At 51.2% G+C, this 17,533-nt stretch overlaps 1 protein-coding gene across 4 annotated transcripts in view; it reads left to right on the plus strand.

Moving 5' to 3' along the window:
* The window catches only part of Rad50 (RAD50 double strand break repair protein), a 204,594-nt gene that overhangs the window by 91,445 nt on the left and 95,616 nt on the right, over positions 1 to 17,533 (plus strand). Inside the window, exons 1-2 of one of the 4 annotated variants that reach the window (XM_052757810.1) lie at positions 2,877 to 3,140; positions 4,208 to 4,305. The exons of the other annotated variants lie outside the window; for them this stretch is intronic. The gene's annotated coding sequence lies outside the window, so the exon portion shown is untranslated. Of the gene's footprint in view, positions 1 to 2,876; positions 3,141 to 4,207; positions 4,306 to 17,533 lie in introns of those variants that run through there. 4 annotated transcript variants of the gene reach the window in all.

Below are 17,533 nucleotides of genomic sequence, written 5' to 3' on the forward strand. Positions count from 1 at the left end.
TGCTCAGCAGGAGCACTCATTCTAATCTGTGAATCATGCCTAATTCATGAATCAAAGCCAGTGAGACTCTTGGTCAAATTTCTTGCAGTTTTCCCCTATGAAATCAGATAGACTATCCCATACCATTAAACACTCCTTAAATGACAGGTATCGACAGGAAACCATCAGCCTTCCACTGTGCTTCACTGCCCCGAACACTTTCCTCCTCACTTCTTTCTCCCTCTGTTTGCCCTCCCTGCCCCAGGGACCCCATGTTCCCCAATACTCAGCAATACTTCTTCCTCTCCACTAACTTCCATTTCTACCAGCCTCCCCCTCCCCTTTTTTAAAAAAAAATAGTCTCATTTGTAACCCAAGTCGTCCTTTTCAAAATATATGTTTAAGCCAAGTGGTGGCGGCACATACTTTTAATCCCAGCACTCAGGAGGCAGAGGCAGATGGATCTCTGTGCGTTTGAGGCTAGCCTGATCTACAGAGTGAGTTCCAGGATAGCCAGGACTGCACAGTAAAACCCTGTTTTGAAAAAATAAACTATGTTTATCATTTAGGCTTGTGCACATGTTCATGTATGATGGTATATATGCCACGGAGCACATGGTCAAGAACAACCTAGGGCGTTGTTCTTTAGCTTCCACCTTGTGGCTTTTATGTAGGCTCCAGAGAACAAAGACAGGTCGTTAGGCTCCTATAGCAGGTTCCTTTACCTGCTAAGCCATCTTCCTGCCCCCTAAGGGTGGCATTAAGTTCCTGATCCCCCTGCCTCCACCTCCCAAGTCCTGGAGTTGCAGAAGAGCTCCACCATACTTGGCTTCCATTTCTGCCCCTTAAAAACTCAGAACAGCCGGGCGGTGGTGGCGCACGCCTTTAATCCCAGCACTCGGGAGGCAGAGGCAGGTGGATCTCTGTGAGTTCGAGGCCGGCCTGGTCTACAGAGCGAGATCCAGGAAAGGCACAAAGCTACGCAGAGAAACCCTGTCTCGAAAAACCAAAAAAAAAAAAAAAAAAAAAAAAAAAAAAAACCAAAAAAAAAACTCAGAACAAAGGCCCAGTTTCTATGAGTGCCCTCAAAGCAGCCAATCAGAACTCCTCCCCCTCCCCTTCGCCCTCGGGTTTGAGCTTCTGTGTCTTATCTCTTCATGCGCAGTGTCTTCTAAGCTGTGAGCAGGGAGCACAGGGTGCGTTCTTCTGTAAGACTCTAGGCAGAGCCGCAGCTGGAGTTTATGCTGCTCAGTGGCACGCATAGACATAGGGTGCCTCCCCCAAGTACCCTGGCCCAAGTAGGATGAGTGTACTGTGCAGCTTCTCAGGTGGGCCCTGAGGTTCTCTGGACTTCCAGAGGGGCTGGCAGGGTCTCCTTGAACGTGACTTTTGTGATCCTAATGCAGGAGGTGACCCAAGGATGTAGCTCGATTGACAGAGTGCCTGTGTAGCATGAACAAAGCTCTGGTTCCATTCCCAGCACCACAAAAAATAGGCTTGGTGGTTTATCTCTGTAATCCCAGCCCCAGGGGGAGGGAGGGACAGGAGAATCAGAAGTTAAAGGTTATCCTTGGCTACATAGTAAGGTCCAGGCCAGCCTGATAGGGTGTGTGTGTGTGCGTACGCACGCGCGCAAAAATCATCCACACACAAATGCTGTAGGAGCCTCTCCCCTCTTACCTGGTGGACCAAATCCTATCTGCTGCCATCTCCCTCCTGTTCTCTGCCTCCTTGGTTATTATGATCAGAACCACCTTCTAAGTAGGAGTCCTACCAGTCCCGAACAGCAGGAGTCTGGCGCCCCAACCCCCCCCCCCACACACACACACACGTTGGAGACAAGCATTACACCAAGGCCATGCTGCAATCCTTAGACTCTCCAGCAGGTACCTGGAAAGCACTAAAATTCCTTGCTAAAAGGATGTGTCACCCCATCTCCTTCATCTGATGATTATTCTCATTATACAGACACCCCCATGGTGCTTGTGCTGACAGACAGGTGTGGGAAACGCTTTCAGAAATCCGAGCTAGGGAAACCAGGTCCAGGCCTGGTGAGGCTTGAATTAGGTTTTTGACGGCTCCCCAGAACAGACAAGCCCTCAACAGGGCTTCCAGACTTGCAGACCCAAAGGACCTCCTAGCAGCCAAGCTGTTTTCACAGCAAAACTCTTCATGCAGGACCCATGTCAACTGGTAGAGTGTTGCCTAGCTTGCGTGACACCCTAGATTCAATCCCCAGCATAGCATAAACCTAATGAGGTGCTGCACCCACTTGTAATCTCGGGGCACTGGTAGAGGCCGGAGGATCGGCAGTTCAGGGTCACCCTGGGCTACACAGAGCCTGACTAAAAATAAAGACACAGTCAGGTATCAAAGCATCCGAAACCATCCCAAAGCTTGACATGAAGCTCCAGGTCCCACCAGTGTGTCTGTGAGACGCTTGGGCAGAAAGGAAATCTTAACTTATTCAATAAATGGGAATCGCACTTCTGCTCAGGGTTAGCCCGAAGTTTGGCTCTGGGGAGTTGCCCGGGCACGAGACCAGCCCCTCCCCGCTCACAGCTTTGGCACTCGCGCTGTATGACACAGCAGAATAAACGTTGTACCGTTATTTATTTATTTATTTTTTTAAAATCCAGAACTCGGAGAGTGGGAGGCAGCAGCTGACTGGGAAAGCACAGGGTCCTTGCGCTGTGCTGGAATCGCTGCGAGGCGGTGGTGGTGTGGGTGCCGCTCCGGAACTCATCGCCCCTCCCCCGCCCGCTGGAGTGTGCGTGTGACCGTGTGGGCTGCCACTGGGGCCCGCTGCGGAGTTTCATTTCTTATAAACACAGCATTGGGAGGAAAGAGGCCTCAGTTCCCATCCGCCCTGTGGGGCCCGGAGAGCCGAGCCGAGGAGACTGTGAGGCCAGGCCCAGAGGCCGTGACCCTGGGCAGGGCTGGATGGGAGCAGCACCCCCACCCCTGTGGACGAGTCCTGCCGAGTAGCCGAGGCGCCACCCCTACCCCACACCAGGCTTTCCCGCCTGGCTTGGCCCCAGGGTGGACCCCCTCTTCTCCACGTGATGCGCTCTGATGCTGGGTGTGCGTGATTCGGGGGAGAGTGGGCAACCAGGCCCTTTGGGCCAACTTCCACATTCCTGATCCGCCCCGACTTGGGGGTGAGTTGCAGTCTCGGCTCTGGCTGGCTTCCTGGAAAGGGAGAAGCGGGCGGGCGGGCGGGCGGGCGGGCGGCAGAACCGCAGAGCCTCCCAGCTGGGCCGCCCAGGTGGCTGCCGACGTTCTAACCCTACGCCTATATTCTCCCACGCCTGCACACTAGCTGCCTGCCCCACCCGTGCCAGGCAGCTCACCTGCCGGCGGCCAGAGCACTTCTTCCTCCCCGCCTAGCATTCCCCTGCCGCCAGGAGTTTGCACCTAGCTCAGCAGCTGTAAACTGTGTGACCTGGGGCGAGTTGCTAAACTCTGTGCTCGCCATCACACCTCGGAGAGCTGAAGCTGGCAAACCTCTAGCAGCTCTGCTGCTCTTAATCCCTTCTGCCTGTGCCTCTTCTCCCTACCCGTTCCCCGGGGTTGGCAGACACACAGTAGGAGCACAGAAGTGCTGGAGGATGTCCCACAAAAACACTCCATCATCTATTGCAGCCTGAAATACTAACTCGCAGTGTCTTGACAGCAGGGGTGTGTGTGTGTGTGTGTGTGTGTGTGTGTGTGTGTGTGTGTGTGTGTGTGTGTGTGTGTGTGTGTGTGTGTGTGCGTGCGTGCTGGGCTTCCGAACCCCAGTTCCCAACACCCACACTCTCTGGGTTCTGTCGGACCGGGCGGGAGGGGCGGGGCTTGGGTTTCGCTTTCTTGCCAACGTGGAGGCAACAAGGAAATCGAGGAGTTTCCCGGAACCGCTCGCTCGGGAGCGCTGAGCTCTGCTCCAAGGCGGGCAGCAGGGACGGGCACATGTCCAGAGTCCCTGGCCAGCAGCTCAGTGGAACTTCCAGTGGGAACTGGGGAAAACCAGCCCCGGAAAAGCCCCACCTCAGCGCACCTGCTTAGTTTTCTACAGGCTGTTTGTTCCCAGAGAAGGTGGGGAGCCCAAGGCAGGACTGCAGAGGGGTGGTCCCACAGGGTACAATGGTGATGGTCCACTGGCTGAGGATGGACTGTAAAGTCAGCTGATACCTGAGAACTGACTGTCTCCTTTTGAGTCATAGAGTTTTAGTGTTTGCTTCTGCAGGGGGACAAGATCTCACATAACCCCAAACTGTTGTTGAGTTCACTATGTAACTGAGGATGACCTTGAACTTCTGATCCTCCTGACTTCGCTTCTGGAATGTGGGTGACTATGCCTGGTCTTTGCAGCTTGGGGGATCTAACCCAGGGTTTGATGCATGCTAGGCGGACACTTCTAACTGAGCCACATCATCGCGAGTGTGCATGCCTATGTGTTGAAATAGGATTTCCTGTAGCCCGAGTTCACCTCGGATTCCTGTGTAGCTGAGGCTGACCTGGAACTCATGATCCTCATCTCCCACACTTTCTAAACGCTGGGATTACTGGCGCTGGGAACCGTGCTGGATCACATGCTCTCTTTGGTCAACTCTCTTCCTTTTTTACTGGGAAGATTTCTCCCTAAGTGCTCAAGAAAAGATGACCCTCCTGCCCAGTCCAGCCTGCCAAGCTCAAGGCTAGGAAGAGCTAAACCTAGAGGTAGGGTACAGTGATGGTCAGTGAAGCTGATTTGGAAGCATGGAGTGGAAGAGGACTTCTGGATCCAGTCCCCTGACCCCTAGCCCAGCCAGGTCCTGTAGATGAAAGAAGAGTTCCTCTCTAAGAGTGGACTCAGCCCCCTCATGCGTGATTGAGCCCTGGCCTCCCATGGGTCCTTGGGCAGCAAGCAGACTGACCTCATCCCAGAGGAATGCTAACTGCGAGGTTGGCCACTTCCTTCTGTCCTTAGAAGCTGGAGCTCCAGTCAGGGATGACTGTGGGTTGGGCCTGAATCTGAGCCAGGAATCTCGGCAGGGAATGGGGCAGGCCAGGATGGAGTTTTGGGGGAGTAGACTCTAGCTGTATCTTCAGTCCAAAGTAGACTCTTGGGTCAAGGCAGGGCCACCCTAAAACCCGAGTTTCCTTAAATTCTTTGATCTCCCTCTTTGTGGCCATAGCTGAGGCCATGGTTTCTTGGAAAGACAGGAATCAAACTCAGTAGAGCTCCCTGGTCCAGAAGAGCTGGGGACAGGGAAGGCAGTAGTGGTGGCCATTTGGAAAGAGGCAGCTTGCCAAGGGGGAGGCAGTCAGACAGGCCGAGCAGTGGCCCTTGACAAGGTAGTGTTGCCTTTTCCAGCCGGCTTCAGAATTGCCATGGCCTAGAAGAGGACTAGGGAAACTCTAAATGCTGCAAGAGCAGAGCTTGTGCTATGCATACAGTTCCTGGTGACTCAGCCTGGGAATCCCGATTCCAGGGGGTTGCCCCGGAGAGGAGGGTGCCTGGGCAGCCATGACAATTGAGTGGAGGCCTCAGAGAGGATATGTTATTGTCCTTTCCTTCTGTGGCTAGGGGGCTTTTGGGTGGCTTTTGTTTTTTAAGATTTACGTTTTAGGACCATTTTTATATGTGCGTGTATTTGCTTGCTTGTCTATATGTGTGTGTGCTTGTGTGTGCAATGCTCAAGGAGACCAGAAAGGGGTGCCAGATTCTCTGAAGCTAGAGTTACAGGCAAGTGTGAGCTGCAGATGTGTGTACAGGGAACATAATCCGGATCCTCTGTAAGAGCAAGTGCTCTTACCACTGAGCCATCTCTTCAGTCCCAGTATTTTTGAGTTAGAGAATCGACTGATCCTAGCTCATAAAGCAGACCTGGGAGAGGGCCTTAAAGTGTCTGTGCTGGATTTCACCGGAGGTCACATTTGTGGAAGAAAAGCAGGCCAGGCCAGCCTGGGGCTCAGCATAAAGCAGTGGCCCTATGGACTTGAGGGAGGGTGGGTAGGGGGACAGGATAGGAGATGTATAAATGTGTGGATGGGTAGGAGGGTGGGTAGGTGGGTGAATGAGAGGATAGATGAATGAATAAAAAGATGGATGGATGGGAGGGTGGATGGATGGGTGGGTGGATCAGTAAGAGGGAGGAAAGGTGGATGGACGGGACAGTAAAGGAGTAGATAGGTGGTGGATGAAAGGATGGATGGATGAATGGTGGACGGCTGGATAAGGGGATCAATGGGAGGGCAGGTCGACTCAGCTGGTCTTTGCAGTGTGTACATTTTCCCTGAGGTAATCTTAACAGTAACACAATTTCTACAAAAACTTGCGCTGCCTCAGTAGAAGGGAATGAGGGGGAGGCTTGTCTGAGTGGCATTTGGGGTTGTTTCTGCTCAACTCTGTCCTTCCTCTGGGGCCTCCACCCCCTTTTCCTATCCCCCTCTTCATGTGTGTGGTCCCTTGAAGTCCTACTGAGACCCGAGAGTCCTGGGGAAAGAACCGCCCAGACGGAAAACAAGGGGCTAGAGTTCTAGATTCCTGCTACGATCCCTGCTAAGTGCCTCTCCTCCTTCCCTGGAAGGCAAGCAGGGTTGAGGGAGACCAATGTGAGAGATTCCTGTCTCTCTCCACTGTGGTGTTAGGCTCCAGGCCACGCCCACCTGTTGCAGCCCCTTTCTTCCCTGGAGGAACTAGCAAGCCCCCTGCCGGGAGCAGATGGTGTGAAGAATCCCTCACCCCAGCCGCCGGGGTTCCTGGAGAATGGCAGGTGCCCTTCTCACTTCCCCTAGGAAGTTCACAGATTTCAGGTTGCCAGACTCCGAGGGTCATCAGAGGACTGCTGGCGGAGACACTTCCTTCCCAGGAATTCACTCCCTCCCCGCTGCTACCCAGGACACAGGGGCAGTCTGGCTTCAGACTCCAGATCTCAAACTTGCCCCACCCCTTTTCTCTGAGACCGACGAGAAGGGGCTCCCACTCTGCGCTATGGGCCTGAACTCTCCTCCTCAGAGTCCCATATGCTGCTTGCTGGTCTGCGTGTGTACCCATGTTTGCCATGCCTCTAATAAACTTCTAACCCCAAAGGACACCTGTCCAGCCGCAGGCAGGAGGTAGGCAGAGGACCCCACCCCCACCCGATGGTCAGGAAGAAATAATGCTGGCCTCCAGCTGGATGAGTGACAGGCCACAGTGAGTGTGTCCACCTTGTTACAGAGCCATCATGCAGTGCCGTACAGGACTGGGCTCTATCAGTGGAGGCAGAATGAACCATGGCATGCTGGGAGAAGAAGCTGTGAGCCAGGGGGCCTGTGGTGACTTGTCTATCATTCTCAGGAAACAGAACCCATGCCTTAAGGTTCCTCAGGAACATCATAGAGCATTTCCCCGCAGTGGCATGGGCTGGGTGCCAGTCAGTGGCTTACGCAGCTTCTCATAGAGCAGGAACTCCAGGATGCTGAAGACTTAGGGTGTCTGATGCCCGTGGGGTGTGTTGTTCAGTAAGGCGGTCCACAGGTCCGCACCCCTAGCCTACATAGGTCTCCAAGGGTGGAGGGAGCTTGGCTACCTCCCACAGGAGGCACACCTGGAGTATGAGGTAAAGGAGCAAATGCTGCAGGGGTGGAGAGAGGAGCAAGGTGTCCCAGGCAGTATTCACGGATGGCTCCTCTGAGGAGGTACCAGTCTAACCAGGCCTGACGGGCACGAGCCAAAGTCCACAGACCAAGGGATAGGAGAGGCCATCATGGGGAAGCCGGGTGGGGTGGGGTTGGGGGTAGGGGGGCACGGGACGGGACACGGGATGACAGCCTAGAAAGGCCTGCAACTCAAAAAGGCAGAACAGACTCTTTCCCACCTGACTTGCCTTGGCTGTCAGTGGGTCCCTGACTAGAGAGAGCCTTAGGAAATTCTCCCAAGCTGCTGTGGTGGAGGATTTCCCACTAGCCCTCTAGGGAGAGGCAGTCAATGAATCAGCATTTAAGGAAGCACGAACTCTCAGGGACCAACTCTGCATCTGTGTGTGCCTGAGAGTTAGTGCCTCCTTAAAGGTTTGCTCTAGGTTTGCAGTCCAAGCCCCTGCTGCACCCTAGAGGTGGAGATGGTAAATGCAGACAGTTCAAGGGGCCATCCCTGGTGTGTCAGGGCTGTGACTCTGGTTTTGTTGTTTTGTTTTGCCTTTTTTTTTTAAATTAAAAAATGACATCCATGTATTTATTTAGGGGTGAGAGAAAGGCACCTGCCACCGTGCGTGTGTGGTGGTCAGAGGACAACTTCCACCATATGGGACCCAGAGTTCAAACTGGGTCAGCAGACTTGGCAGAAACATTTTAATCCTCTGAACCTAAGTCTAGGTTTGCAAATACTAGGAGTATCTTGATGTTCCCCAAGTCAGAGGATGGAGATTGGGGTGTGGCTGGGATGTAGGAGAGATGGGGGCAACACCCCTGGGCCTTCCCGAGGTCTCCTTCTGGGGGCCGTGCAAGGAGAAAACCCATGCACCTTGCCCTCTGTGCACACGTGACCACAGCTAGGCCTGAGACCGGGATCAAGGGACTTGAGTTAGAGAGTAGGGCAAGAGGTCAAAAGGTCTCAGCTTGCCCCAGGAATGCCCTGGTCATTGGTGATCACAGCTAGAGGCCAAAGCGATGCCTCAGTATTGCTCCGTTTTGCCCTTTGCACCCTGGCTCTGTGGGCATGGCCGGCGGGGGGGAAGGGAGGAGGAGGTGGCCTCCACTGCTGGGTGGGGCTTGTCTATGGGTCCACTTTGTCCAGCAAAACCAAAGTGCCCTCAGGTCCACCTATGCTCTTACACACCTCAGAGCCCTGAAGCTCAGCCCCCCTATGGCAGCAGCACCCCCTATTGGCAAGTTTAGAGAACGACATCTCCCTTTTTGGCCTAGGGGTCCAGGGAAGAGAAAAAGGTCTGAGGCCGACACTGCCAAGCTGGTAGGAGGGGCAGGAATGAAAGGCGGACTTTGGCTAAAGCAGATAGGCAGGTGCCATCTGGTAAATAGCACCCACTTCCTGGTTAGTGGCCTTTGAACAGATGCCAGAAAGGCCAGTTCCCGGGCAAATGTGGAGATGGGGTTTTCTAAGGTAACTGCTAAGGGACAACTGCTCTCATGCAGGTATCCACCCTCTTTATCAAAGGCTGAGCCCTGGTCCCTGTCAGTAGATGCAAACACACCTGTGGATTCCCCTGAGCAAGCCCCCTGGACTCACAGAGAATTCAGACTCAGTTGAAGGGCTAGGCCGATGGAGGGCAGTTCCCTCAGGCACTCTATAGAGAAGAATAGCCAGGCATGGTGGCACATGCCTTTAATCCTAGCACTAGGGAGGCAGAATCAAGTGGAGCTCTGTGAGTTCGAGGCCAGCCTGGTCTATGGAGCAAGTTCCAGGACAGCCAGGGCTACACAGAGAAATCGTGTCTCGATAAATGTGCTGGTGCACACCTGTAACCCCAACACTTGGGAGGTGGCAAGAGTTCAAAGTCATCTTTCCCTACATAGTGAGTTTGAGACCAGCCTGGGCTACATGAGATCCTCTTTCACAAAACAGGAGAGGGATGGAGAGAGGGAGAGGGGGAAATTGATTGATTGAGGGTCAAGTCTACCTATTGGTGCACACTTGTAATCATAGCACCCAGGAGGCAGAGGCAGGAGGAGCATCAAGAGTTTGAAGTCAGCCTAGGCTACATAGAGAAACCCTGTCTCAAAACAAACAAACAAATAGAAACACTGAAAACCAATAACAACTAAAGCACGTCCCTGTAGCAAATAGCTAAGACTGAGAATGGAGGTGGGATCAAACCAGCCTGAAATCCCGAAGCATCAATGAGCAGCTGCCTGCCTCTTCAGACACATGTCTCCTGAGCTCCAAGCCAGTGCTGTGGGACACAGGTACCACTTTGGAGCTCCAGATGACAACGCCCAGAGGCATGAGAGGACCTGGTGTGTCCTGACTCACAGGTTAGTCAGGAGTGTGTGCAGCATAGCCATGGGCAATCTGTAGTTCCCAGAACTTTCTGTCACAGAAAGGGGGTATTGTTCCCTGGGGGAGCTCTGCTCACCATGTCCCTGGCACCAGGACTCTCCACCCCAGACAGGAAGCCAGTCCTGGGTTGGGGATGTAGCTCAATGTAGCCCTAACATGCACGAAGCCTTGATACTGCATAAACCAGGAGTGGTGGGGTTCCCTGTAATCCCAGCACTCGGGATGTCGAGGCAGGAGGATCAGAAACTCAAAGTCATCTTTGGCTGCATAGTGAGTTTGAGGCTAGCCTGGGCTACATGAGGCTGGCATCCCTAGAAGAAGAGGAAGAGGAGGGAGAGGAAGAGGTGGTGGTTTTGGGGGGACCTTAAGGTCATCTTGGGCTAAATACTGAATTTGAGGCCAGACTGAACTAATGAGACCCTGTCTGAAAACAAACAGAAGCCAATGAGTGCATCTGGGGCTTTGTTTGCCAGCAAGGACTGAGGCCACCCCCTCTGTGCTCTTGGAAGCACAGGCCAGGGCTTCCAAAGGAAACGTGTCACTAGTCTTGACAGTGTGGAGGGGACTATTGTCTTTCACACTCAGAGAGGCCCCTTGCTCAGGCAAACAGCTGATGCTCTACATAGCCACATCTCAGAGCTTTTCATCTCCTGAGAAAAGAACAAGCCTGCACGAGGAGCCAGGAAGACAGAGAGCTAGTGCCTGGCCGCCTGAACTGCCCAGGCACATGCCGGCCCTTGTTCTGCCTGCAGACAGGAGCCATGGGAGCAAGGAGCTGTGTCACCAGTGTGTGGACACTGAGCCATCACACTGGGATTTATGGGAAGGGAAATCAACCCCCAGATACCAGGCAGAGCTGGAGCCCAGAAAACTGTGTGGCCTGAGAAGGGTCTGATTTCTTTTGACAAACAGGCCTGGGAAAGTGGGTGTGGTAGTGCAAGCCTGCCATCCTAGCACTCAGTGGTAGAAACAGGAGGATTAGGAGCTCTGGGCCAGCCTGGGCTACATGGGAAGATGGCTCATTGGGTAGAGCACCTGCTGCACAAGTGTAAAGACCGAGTTCTGGTTCCCAGCATCCATTTAAAAAGTTGAGTGTGGCAAAGCACACCTGTGTCCTGGTGCTGGGAAACAGAGACGGTGGATCCTGCGGGTCTTCACCCCTTTGGGGGTCAAACAATTCTTTCACGGAGGTTACACATCAGATATTTATGATTCATAACAGTAGCAAAAATATGGTTGTGAAATAGCAATGAAAATAATTTTATGGTTAGAGGTGACCATAACATGAGGAGCTGTATTGAGGGGTTGCAACATTAGGAAAGTTGAGAACCACTGTTACAGACTGTTGACAGCCTCTCTTATAGACTGTTGTGAGCCACTAGGAGGGTGCTGTGCTGGGAATCGAACCCAGGTCCTCAGGAAGAACAGTCCTTCCTCTTAACCACTGAGCCATCTCTCCAGCTCTGTGGAAGTCCCTGATCTTGAAACTTATTTCCAGTCCAGGTAGGCAGCTATCAAACAAAGAAACTGCCGCACCGTGATAACAGTTTTGTAGAGACATGAGATAGTATGATGTCATAGTACAAAGAAGGTCACCTTACATTTGGGGTCTAGTGAATGTCTCTGAGGAGGGTGACTTTTCAGCTCTCTGACAGGAGGATCAGCAAAAGAGCACTCCAGCTGAAGGAGTGGGCGGAGCAAAGCCATGGGGAGACTGCTGTAAAGCTACAGCATGCGGCGGGGGTGGGGGGAGGTAGAAAGAGCCAGTGAGGTGAGCAGGCCCCCACCAGGTGGGGCCTTTGGGACCTGTGTCTAGGGGTTCAGCTTTATATCAAGGAGGGCTTACTTGTAGGTGACACAAGCCTACAGTCCCAGCACTCAGGAAGTAGAGGCAGGAGGACCAGGAATTTAAGATCATCCTTGGCCACCTAGCAAGTTTAAGGCCAGCCTTGGCTATGCAAGGCCCTGTTTCCAAAAACAGAGAAGGCTGGGGGTTGTAGGTTGCTTGCCTAGAACGTCTAGGGCCCCAGGTAGTTTGCCAGTACCATATAAACTGGGCATCGTGGTAATCCCAGTACTTGGGAGGTAGAGGTAGGAGGATCAGAAGTTCAGGTTAATCTTAGGTTACATAATGAGTCCAAGGCCAGCCTGGGCCACATTAGATCCTGTCTCAACATGAACCATAGGGTCAGAGGGGTGACTCAGCAGGTAGAGACATTTTCCACACAAGCTTGGCCACCTGGGTTTGATCCCAGGGACCCATGCAAAGGTTTCCGGAAGGAGAGAACTGCCTGCTCAAAGCTGTCCTCCAGCCTCCATATTCACAGTGTTACAAGTGCACACACAAATAAATAATAATGATGATGATAATAATAAATGACAATTTACAAAAATAAATAAATAAAAACAAAAATATGATTCATGGACTGGAGAGATACGCAATGGTAAGAGTGCTAGCCACTCTTGCAAAGGACTGAAGTTCGGTTCCCAACACCTATAACTCCACCTCCAGGGGATGTGATGCCCTCTTCTGGCCTCCTCTGGAACTGGCACTCATATGCACACACACACACACACACACACACACACTTAAAAATAAAATCTTTCGGGGGTTGGGGATTTAGCTCAGTGGTAGAGCACTTGCCTAGCAAGCACAAGGCCCTGGGTTCGATCCTCAGCTCCAAAAAAAAATAAATAAATAAATAAAATCTTTCTTAAAATACAATTTAATTAAAAATGATAACAAAAACAAGGCAGGCAGTGGTAGCAGTGCTTGAGAGGCAGAGGCAGGTAGATCACTGAGTTAGAGGCTAGCCTGGTCTACAAAGCGAGTTCCAGGACAGCCAGGGCTACACAGAGAAACCCTGTCTTGAAAAACAAAACAAAACAAAAATAAGAATAACAAAACAAAATCAAAGAGTGGAAGGACTTTGGAAGGACTGTGTACAGGAGTGAAGTGACCCAGTGTACTTCCTCTTTATTGTTTTTAAGATCTGTTTTTATCATTTTTAATATATATTATGCATATATATGTATTTCTGTATATAAGTGTATACACATGAGTGCAAATTTTTTTTTTGTTTATTTATTTATTTGGTTTTTCGAGACAGGGTTTCTCTGTGTAGCTTTGTGCCTTTCCTGGAACTCACTTGGTAGCCCAGGCTGGCCTCGAACTCACAGAGATCCGCCTGGCTCTGCCTCCCGAGTGCTGGGATTAAAGGCGTGCGCCACCACCGCCCGGCTCATGAGTGCAAATTTTTGTGGAGGCCAAAAACACTGGATCCCCCGGCACTGGAGTTACAAAGGGTTGTGGCTGCCGGACATGGGAGTCCTGGGGTGGGCTGCAAGGGGCCACTGTGAAGGAGAGGACACTCTGGTGGCAAGGGGAGAAGGAGGATGCAGGAGAGGTGAGCCAGGGGAGGAGGAGGAGGATGCAGGAGGGGTGAGCCAGGGGAGGAGGAGGAGGGTGCAGGAGGGGTGAGCCAGGGGAGGAGGAGGAGGATGCAGGAGGGGTGAGCCAGGGGAGGAGGAGGAGGATGCAGGAGGGGTGAGCCAGGTGGAGGGGCAGCGGTGCAGACAGTAGGAAATGATCCAGGTAAAGACGATGATGGGAAAGCCAAACAGGTGAGTCAGATATGGATGCTATAGAACAGGAGAGAATATTTATAGAATGCATAACTTCTGAAGTGTTGGCGTCTAGAATACACAAAGAATGTTTGTGAAGCAAGCCAGGCATGGTGGTACACACTGGTAATCCCAGCACTTGGGAAGTAAAGGCATGAGGATCGGGACTACAAAGTCATCTTCTGTTACATAGTAAGTTGGAGGCCAGCCTGGGCTACATGATACCCTGTCTAAAAAAAAAATCAAATTAGTCAGTTTGGTGGCAGTATGCACCTTTAATTTCAAGACTTAGAAAGCAGAGGTAGGTGGATCTTTATGGGTTTGAAGTTGGCCTGGTCTGTGTAGTGAAATCCTCTCCCCCCCCCAAAAAAAAATTTAAAAGATTGTTACAGCACAATAGTCAATTTATTAAATGGGTGCATATATATATGCAGGGGGTGGGGGAAAACAGCTAAAATGAAATGTATATGAAAACCCATATGGAGGCCTATTACTTTGCTGTAAGGTGATTTAAATTTTATTTATTATCATTAGTATGTGCATGTATGTGTATGGTACTGTCAGGTTGGTAATCACTACCTACCATCAGAACCAGGCACAGTGGTGCACCTGTAAACCCAGTATCTGGGAGACCATCACAGGAAGATCAGAAGCTTTGGATTTATAGACCAGCCTGGGCTACATGAGAAGCCATCTCAAACAAACAAACAAACAAACAAACAAAAACTTCTGGAGAAAAATGACCTTCTGCAGAGATGACTAACAGGTCAAATGACTTCAGATTTGAAAGTGAGTTTCACTGTCAGATTAGAAGCAAGGGCAATCACATCTTTATTTATTGTGTGTGTGTGTGTGTGTCCATATTAGTGTGTGTGAGCATATCTGTGTTTGGGTACACAGATATTCAGTGTGTATGGAGACCACAGGTTGACACTGAGTATTCTTACTCTATCATTTTCCACGTTATTATTTATTATTATTATTATTATTATTATTATTATTATTATTATTATTAAGACAGAATCTCTCGCTGGAAGCCTGGGCTCACTGCTTTAGCTAGATGGGCTGGCTTGGCAAACCCCAGGATCCTCCCATTCTTGCCTCACCAGCACTGGGGTTACAGGCACCTGCCACTTTGTCTGGCCTTTTACGTGGGTACTGAGAAGATCCGATCTCAGGTCTTCACCCGTACAGAGCAAGCACTGTCCTGACTGAGCCGTCTCCCTGGCCCTTGAGTTGTGTCGTTTTAACAATATTTGTTTACTGTGTGTATGCACATGCCACAGCACTCATGGGGAGTCCGGGCACAACTTGGAGAGTCAGTTTTCTTTTTCTGCCATGTGGGTCCTAGGGTGTGAACTCAAGCTCGGCAGCAAGTGCCCTCCAAATCATTCTTTAAACTCCTGGTGTAAAGACGGATGGTGGTGGCGCACGCCTTTAATCCCAGAACTCAAGAGGCAGAGGCACGTGGATCTCTGAGTTCAAGGCCAGCCTGGTCTACAGAGTGAGTTCCAGGACAGCCAGGGCTACACACAGAGAAACCCTGTGTCGAAAAACAGAACAAAACAGAAACAAAAAACAGAAAAACAAAACACGAAGATGTTTCATGATGAAAACAAAAATAACGTTTTGGGGGCGCGCAATGCAGCTTGGTGGTGGTGGAGTGCTTCTAAAGTACCTCAAATTCCTGAGCTGCTGTGTGAAGAGACAGCATCCAGCAGCCTTGTAGCCAGTCTCGGGTCTCTGACTGGTGGGGATTTGGGAAGAAATACCCGGATCGGCCACAAGAGGGAGATAGGGAGCTGAGCTCGGCAAAAGGCAAGCTTGGTGATGCATGGCTAGAAACCCCAATGCTGGGGAGACAGAGGCTGGAAGATCACCCAAATTAGGGGCCTGCAACACCCTGACTCGAAATAGAATAGAGGCAGGCAGGTTACATAGTGAGAACCTGACTTTGAAATAAAATAAGGAGCAGGGGCCTGATTTTATATAAAGAGAGATGGTTAAGGTATACTGCTCTTACAGAGGACCTGAGTTCTGTTCCCAGGACTATGCTCACAACCACCTGTACCTCCAGCTCCAGGGGATCCTATGCCCTCTTCTGGTCTCTGTGGGCACCTGCACTCACATGGCACATACCTACATGAAGACACACACACACACACACACACACACACACACACACACACATAATTTTTAATTTTTAAAATTAATTAGCTTATTTATTTATGGTTTTTCGAGACAGAATTTCTCTGTGCAGCCCTGGCTGTCCTGGTACTCACTCTGTAGACCAGGTTGGCCTTGAGCTCAAGAAATCTGCCTGCTTCTGCCTCTTCAGTACTGGGATTAAAGGCATGCACCATCACCTGGCAATAAAATATTTTTTAAAACAAGTCAGGAATGGTGACAGACCTTTTTAATCCCAGCACTTGGGAGACAGAGGCAGGAGGATCTCTGAGTTCAAGGCCAGCCTGGTCTACATTGTGAGTTCCAGGACAGCCAGGGCTACACAGAGACTGTCTTAAAACAACAACAACAACATTTAAAAAAACAAAACAAAACAGGGTGCTGGAGAGATGGCTCAGCAGTTAAGAGTTCTTGTTGCTCTTCCAGAGGACCCGGGTTCGATTCCCAGCACCCACACAGTGGCTCACAACTATCTGTAACTCTAGTTCCAGAGCATAACACCTTTCTGACCTTCATGGGCACCAGGCACACACATGGTAGACATACCTACTTGAGGCAAACTCTCATACACATAAAAGAAAAACAATAAATCCAACTAAAGTAAAATAAAAAGAACAGGACTGTTTGTGCTTATTGATTTCAAAGGGCTAATGAGCGTGGCTATGCCAATGGGTCGGCGTTTTGTTAGGTCGCAGAACAGGGCCAGAGCTCCTGAACAGCTTAAAGGGGCCCACATAGCAAGGCACACAGCATCAAGAGAGACCTAGTGATCACCTTGCTGCCATGGGCCCTGGGAAATTACAGGCATCTTGGCAAAGGCTTTGGACTTGGACCTCCACAAGAGAGAATACTAGCCTGGTTGTCCAGCCTCAGGAAACTGAACACATGCTGGGCCCAGGGCTGTTTTACTTCCCCCATTCTCTTCTAGAGCGTTCACCACCGGCTACAGCTGCTCTGAGTGTGCGCTCGCTGCCTCCCTCTACTGGGGACAAAGAGCTAAAGCAGGGCTGTGTCTCTTCCTTGGGGCGTGGCTAAGGCTGAGAGGCACGCTCAGCTTATACTGCAGAAGATGCTCCTGAGTGAGTGAATGAACCACGTGCCACAGGTAGATGTAGAGCACTAAGAAGGATCCGTGCCCAGAGCCCAGCAGCCTGGGCAACTAACTGGTCTGCTTCCAGCTGTTGCCTCTCTGGCCCAGAGAGTGGTCTTGCTCCTGAGTCTTTGCACCTGGGGTCAATCCACTCCTAGAAGCATGGTTTGGCCTTCATTCCATACCACCTCGGAGAGTCCAGCCTGCCCATTCAAAAGGTGCTGAGGGTTCTGGGTAACCCCGTACGTTGCCCCCCTTCCATTCTTCACAGTATCAGAGCTCCTTTCTAGACATCTGAGAAACGGGAAGCACTGTGATGTATGGTTTGTTTTGAGTAGACGGCGAGAGACACGACCCCTTTTCTTCCAAGACAAAAGCTCCTGTCTGCTCTAACTCCAGGTTGCTCCCACCTCAAACCAGCACGGTGGAGGTTGAGGACTAGGTACAAAGTACGATTCCAGGGTGAGAAAAGAGCAGGGCTGGGGACTTTCAACCTTGTTATGAAACAGGTCAGGTCTCCAAGAGAAAATGTCACTTAGGCCAACAGTGTAAAACAGTAAAACCCACGTGCCCGTCACTCAACTCAGAGTGCACTCCTTGCCCCACCACCCTGGGGTTCACATCCCCTCCCACCAGGAGACACGATGTTGGGATTTTCTCTTTCTTTTCCTTTTTTTCTCCCCTGACCC

Source organism: Peromyscus californicus, unplaced genomic scaffold (assembly GCF_007827085.1).
Source record: "Peromyscus californicus insignis strain IS unplaced genomic scaffold, ASM782708v3 Scaffold_3__1_contigs__length_106647218, whole genome shotgun sequence".
NCBI classification, from domain to species: Eukaryota; Metazoa; Chordata; class Mammalia; order Rodentia; family Cricetidae; genus Peromyscus; species Peromyscus californicus.